Source organism: Marmota marmota, unplaced genomic scaffold, assembly GCF_001458135.2.
Source record: "Marmota marmota marmota unplaced genomic scaffold, marMar, whole genome shotgun sequence".
Taxonomy (NCBI): Eukaryota; Metazoa; Chordata; class Mammalia; order Rodentia; family Sciuridae; genus Marmota; species Marmota marmota.
The window spans coordinates 190,553-196,991 of NW_026006507.1; positions in this window are offsets into that span (position 1 = coordinate 190,553).

Here is a 6,439-nt window from a genome sequence, read left to right on the forward strand (position 1 = left end):
AACAAGGAAGTGTTCATCTGTAGCATAATCTTCTCAAGAAGGATGGCATGGATTGGGATATTTACCTAATCAGCTTTTCAGTAGGGGCCTTGATCTCTTCTCCAGCCCAGAGAAGAGCAGAAAAAATGAATTGGCTGTCAGATAATCCTGTCTGGGTTGATCAATGACCCCTCAAAAGAGAGAAACTTCAGATGTCTCATATGTTTGTCCAAGAACAGGTATAAGCTGATCACATTGGACCTACATTTAGCTCATGGAATGCTCCTATTTTTGTAATAAAGAGAAATCTGGTAATTGGAGATGATTACAAGATGTCTGAGCAATTAATTGGACTATGGAGTTAATGGATCCTTTGGAAGGGAGTTAATGGACTTCCTTCTCCTATAGCTATTTCTATTGATTATCATTTAAAAATAATAGACTTAAAAGATTTTTTTCACTATACCTTTATATCCAACTGATTGTAAGCATTTTGCATTCAGTGTTCCAGCTATTAAATTTAAGAGGCCACTTGAGAGATATTGTTGGAAGGTTTTGCCACAGATAATGGCTAATAGTCCTACCCATGTCAGACTTTTCTAGCTCAAGCAATTGCTCCCATGTAAGAACAATCCTGATGCATATATTATTCATTACATGAATGACATACTTATGGCACATTTTAATTCAGATATGTTTTTAAAATTTTTGTTAACTTGTAAACCTCACTTACTTCAGTGGGTTTGTGCATAGCATCTGCTCTCCCCTTTCAGTATCCAAGCAGCATAACTGATGGCTACATGATTCATCCACAGAACTTACAAATGAGAAATGATGTTTTGCATACTCTTAATGATTTTTCAAATGTTGTTGGGAGATATTAATTGGTTGTGATATGGTTTACAATCACCAGTGCAGATTTAAGTCCTTTATTTGATATTTATGTGGAGATCCCTCTCTGGCCTCTCCTTGACAACTCACAGCAGAAGCAAAGTCTGCATTAGTAAAACTGGAAGCTGCTCTCAAGACTGCACAGCTTACTAGAATTAATTTACAGAAGCCTATACATGTGTTGATATTTTCTACTTGTCATACTCCCATAGAGGCTGTATAGCAGTCTTCACGAGTTATCAAATGACTTCCTTTTGCTCAGTCTCCTTCAAAATCTTTTACTCCATTTTTATGATTTTGTTGCTCAGATTTTATTAAAGGCAGAAGTCGAGTCATAGAATTGGTGGGAGCCGAGCCTTATTTTATTGTGGTGCCTTTTTCAGTTCAAAAACAAAATTGGCTTTGTCAATCGTCAAGTGCTTGGCAAGTAGCTTTTGCTAATTTTCCTGGCCAAGTAGAAAATCATTATCTCCATGATAAGCGTATTCAATTTTCTACATTAACCTCATTTATTTTCCCCCAAATTGTACACACTTAGCAGAAAGCTGAGGCAGTCACAGTGTATACAGATGGCTCCAGTTCAGGTGAGGCTGGTTACCATAGCCTTGCTCACACAAAGGTGGTGCAGACTCCTACATCTCTGCACAATGAGCAGATCATCAAGCTCTCATTTGTGCCTTGCTTCATTTTGCTAATAAGCCAGTTAATATCTATGGTGACTGTGCCTACACAGTTGGAGTAGCTATGCACGTTGAAACAGCTACCATTGGACATATACATTCAGAAGAGTTATTTCATTTATTTCATACTTTACAAAACACAATTTGAGTGCATAAGTTTCCTTGTTTTATTGGACACATGAGAAATTCCTTTACCAACAGGTAATGCTATAGATGATTGTCTTGTTGCCGCTTGTCAGTAGTTGTCTCCTAATGATTGTGCTCAAGCCTCTCAAACTTTTCATTATCAGAATGCTTCTGGCTTACACAACAAATTTTTCATCAACTGTTCATCAATGTAATACATACTCTAGTCTTACCTATTAGGGTTAATTCCCGTGGTTTTCAGCCAAACCACCTCTCTCAATTTGGCAGTCAGTGTTATGTTCATGTTATTATTGACACTTGTTCTCATTTCATTTTGACCACTTCTCATACAGAAGAAAACTACTCATCAATCATTTTTTTTCCATTTAGCTGTTTTCGGAGTGCTGGGCCATCCTCCATAAATTAACACTGCTACTAGTCTTATTTATCTATTTCTTTTTGACAGTTTTATTGATCACTAAACAGGTATTCATTATAATCCCCAAGGCCATGTTACTATAGAGCAATCTCACTTGTCCCTTAAATTACCATTACAAAAATCAAAGGGGGAGATAGAACCCCACAAAATTGTTTGAAGCATGCTCTCTTTGTTTTAGATTTCTTAAATTTGGATGTTGAATTTCACACTGCTATTGAGCCGACTACCACTGCAATGGGCCAGTCAGGCCCAGTTTGGTGGAAAAACTTACAAACAGGACCATGGAATGGACAAGATTCAGGATAATATGGCATACAAGCCATGTCTGTGTCACTCAAAGGTGCAGTTTATCCTATCTGGGTATCTGAGCGTGCTGTTCATCACCATCAAGGAGGATCTGAAGCTTGAAGTGGAGGCATTGATCCTGATCTCCACTAGGAACAAGAAGCTGAGAAGGATGAAGTGGAAGGTGAAGAAGACTGTAGACCCAGAATGCAAAACCGCCAATGTGGGGACAACTGAAGAACTTGACACATCAGGTTGAGCAGATAGTCAAACAGTTGGGAGGAACTGTCTCCAGTCATCATATTTGTGGCTGTGTTGGCTTAATTTCATGGGGAAACTCATTAGACTTATTTCCCAGACCCACCTGCAGTACATCTAACTGTGTGGACTGGATAATTTATTCCAGTATTTATTAATGATTCTCAAATGATGTTGAGCTTGAACTGGAGGCATTGTTCAAAAGCAACAACAACAACAACAAAAAAAAAAAAAACAGAAAAATGTGAGCCAGTTAAGCCTGAAGATTCAATTTCCCATTTATGAAATAGATAAAGACAGCTTTCTTTGCCTAAGACTTTTAATTTTATTTTTTGTCCATTTTTTCCTTTTTAGTTATACAAGATACTAGAGTGTATTTTTGACATATTATACTTACATGGTGTACATCTTATTCTAATTAGGAACCCAGTCTTGTTGTTGTACATGAAGTGGCAATTCACTGTGGTGTATTCATATGTGTACATAGGAAAGCTAAGTCATATTCATTCCACTGTCTTTTCTATTCCTGCCCCTTTTCCTTTCCCTTTATTCTCCTTTGTCTAATCTACTGAACTTCTATTCTTCCTCTCCCTCCTTGTTGTGTGTTAGCATCCACATTTAAGTGAGTACATTCACCCTTCATCTTTTGGGGATTAGTTTATGTCACATCTTTTCTAACCCAGTTCCAGTAGGTGCTGTTGTGTTTCTAGCTGAGTTGTCTGTTATTTGGCAATATTTTGTGAATATTCAACTGTGAAAACTTTTGCCTCTTACCCAACTGCTAGTGACCTGTATTTGCTTGTCTAATATTTCACTGCATTTATATGTCACCAAAGAGCTTCAGTAAAACTCACAGCCATAGGACAGTGTTTTGTTGTCTCTTCAGTTTGTCATAATATTTTTTTCTTTTTCAATAGAATAGTGGCAATTGCATCAGGTTAGTGATTATCGCTCACACCTTCTGTTCTAAAGACAAGATATAAAGTATTACTTTCCAGCTTCAGAGGTCTTTGTCCATAAATGGTTGACTCCATTGTTCTGGATCTGGGGTGAGGAAGAATATCATGGTGCAAGTGTGTAGAGGAGGAAAGAAGATCAAGATATGGCAACAAGGAAGTAAAAAGAGCTCTTCTAAATAATTTTTAAAAAGAATTAGAAGGTGATAAAATTCTAGAATGCAGAGAATGACAAGAGCATAAATATGAACAAAGAGAACAACCTCAGAAGACTGATGTAAATTTATAGAAGGAGTCCTTAACTACTGGTGAGGCCTGAGTGAAAGAAAAAATTTTGCTTAAATAAGAAATTCAGGTTTAAAAATCCTTTAGATTCATATTTTTAATTTTTAGTCTTTTTGTCAAAAATCTATTGGTGCAAAACTTATTTGTGCCATATTATCAGCTTGTGCCATTGTGATTTGTTTAGTAATTGAATCTATTTTGGAGCTAAATTCATCAAGACACCAACAATAAACACAAATCTATTCTTTCCATATTAGAGTATAATTTCTTTACAGCAAGTTTTTGGATGTTGATTCTCGTGTTTATTTGAAGCATCTAGATGAGTGATTGACAGATAGTAGGGATTCTATAACATTTACTGATGAGTCAATGAAACATTACTAAATGAAACATGAGTAAAAGAAATATTAATGTATATGAATGACACAAGGTGTTTATTGTTCAAGTCAATGAGGAACTTTAATATCATCAATATATTTTTAATTGATGATATTGACTTTAATATCAATACTGAGTGAAGCTACTGTGGGAAAAATAAAACCAAAAACAAGAGCTTTTTGTTTTCTTAAACATATTAGGAGGTAACTGTCTCTTCCATCTCTATGTAGAACTAAGATTCCTATATCTTAGCATAGAAGAATCTCAAAATAACATTTTGAGATAAATGTAAATAAAAAATCAAATCTTGACATCAAAAATAATTTTCTTGACTTTCTCCTGGTAATCTAGGAAATTTCCTATAAAATTTTGGAGATAAATTGAGTTTTCTAGGTGTCTTTCAGTCTCAAGTCCATTTTCCACAACAGGTATCACTTTTATGATTTCATTTTATTGGGATAAAAAATGTGACAGGGAATAATACCCACAAGGGAATTGCTATAGTGTCTCTTGGCAAGAAATTTCCACTGAGGTTCATTATCTGTTTGGAGAACAAAGTCTCAACTTTATAAGGAGATTGAGACTCCTCCTTAACTATTATTCTATGTTTTAGTTTATTTTTGTTATATTTTAGGGAGTACTGGAGATTGAATCCGGAGCCCATACATGCTAGGCACTCAATAGCTGGGCTATATCCCCAAGCCCTCACACAATTATTTTAGGGTAAAATAGGTTTCTGCATGTAAAAAAGATTTGGGATCCTTCAAATAAGTATTGACTTATGATATGAAATAAAGCTATTGAATATAGAGAAGACATTTAATCCTATCCCCAATTAATATTAAATTCTGATGAAAATAGTATTTTTTTTGTTAGAAGGAGGACACCAGGACAGAAGATCATTTGATTGAAGGTAAATGTTTTATGTGAGAGGGAATAATCTATTCAGCTGTTTTGATTTAATCTTTGCACAACTCCATGCATATTTTGACCTTTTTAATGCAAAGTTGCATGTGAGAAAGCATGGAAATAAACTGACACATTTTAATACTTATAACAAACATTATAATTTGAAACACTGAGGCATGTTTTTAAAAATAGCATAGTAATACTATTTGCATTAGTGGGCATTTATACTAATTAAAATAAGTGTGGGTTGGTTTAAAAATCTTGAAAGCATTAACATCAGATTCAAGTTAGGTGATCTGAGTAATAAAGGAAATGGAAGGGAAGAAAATTGTACATGGTTGATATTTAGGTAAAACCTGAAGAAAAATTATTTAGAAGACTCCTAACCAAACAAAACACTGTATTTCATGAAAATATCCAGCTCAAAATGAAATATTGCACTAAAGAAAGGGTGGTCAGACATGTTGGACCTCACAGTAAGGGAGGTTCTGAGAAACGATACCTAAAAGATATGTGTGTTAACCATTAGCAGTGGATTAGATTCAGGTTTTAAAATTTCATATGTTTTTTTTTTCTACTAAATCAATGTTTTTCAAACCTTTTGACATTGCCTATATTAAGAACTACATTTTTCATTATAACTCATATTACACAAACTTAGATATTTCCAATTCTAATGGAAAAAAATAACTTGATAGAGTAACATATATGGGACAGATTACAACTCACATTGTGAAAATCACTTGTATAATCAGACTATGTTGATAAGTGCTTGGTGTCTGTAATCATTTATCTTTGCAATCAATTATTGTTTGCCTTGCTTTGCAAGTTCTGAGTATGATTCAAGGGTTCATTTCTTTTTAATTGAATGGTTCCTTTTATAAAAAAAGTCAGTCTAGAGTTTGGAGAATAGACTTATGGAAAACAATATGTGCTGTTTCTATGCAAACCAGACATCTGGAACTCCTAAATCAACTCATAAATCTAACCAGAACATGGCAAGGGCCAGAAGATCATGGATGAAAGAAATGAACACAAGTGGTAAGTTATCATTACTGGTTCCTGGGTAGAGTAGTTTCATTCTTTCATCCATTTTATATTCTCTCTCTCTCTCTCTCTCTCTCTCTCTCTCTCTCTCTCTCTCTCATAAGGTGAATTGTAAGTTTTCCTTTATCTCATTATTTTATAAAAAAATTTGCTATTCTGCATTTCTTGGTTTAAATAAAGGTATTTGTTTTTCTTTTAGAAGTACC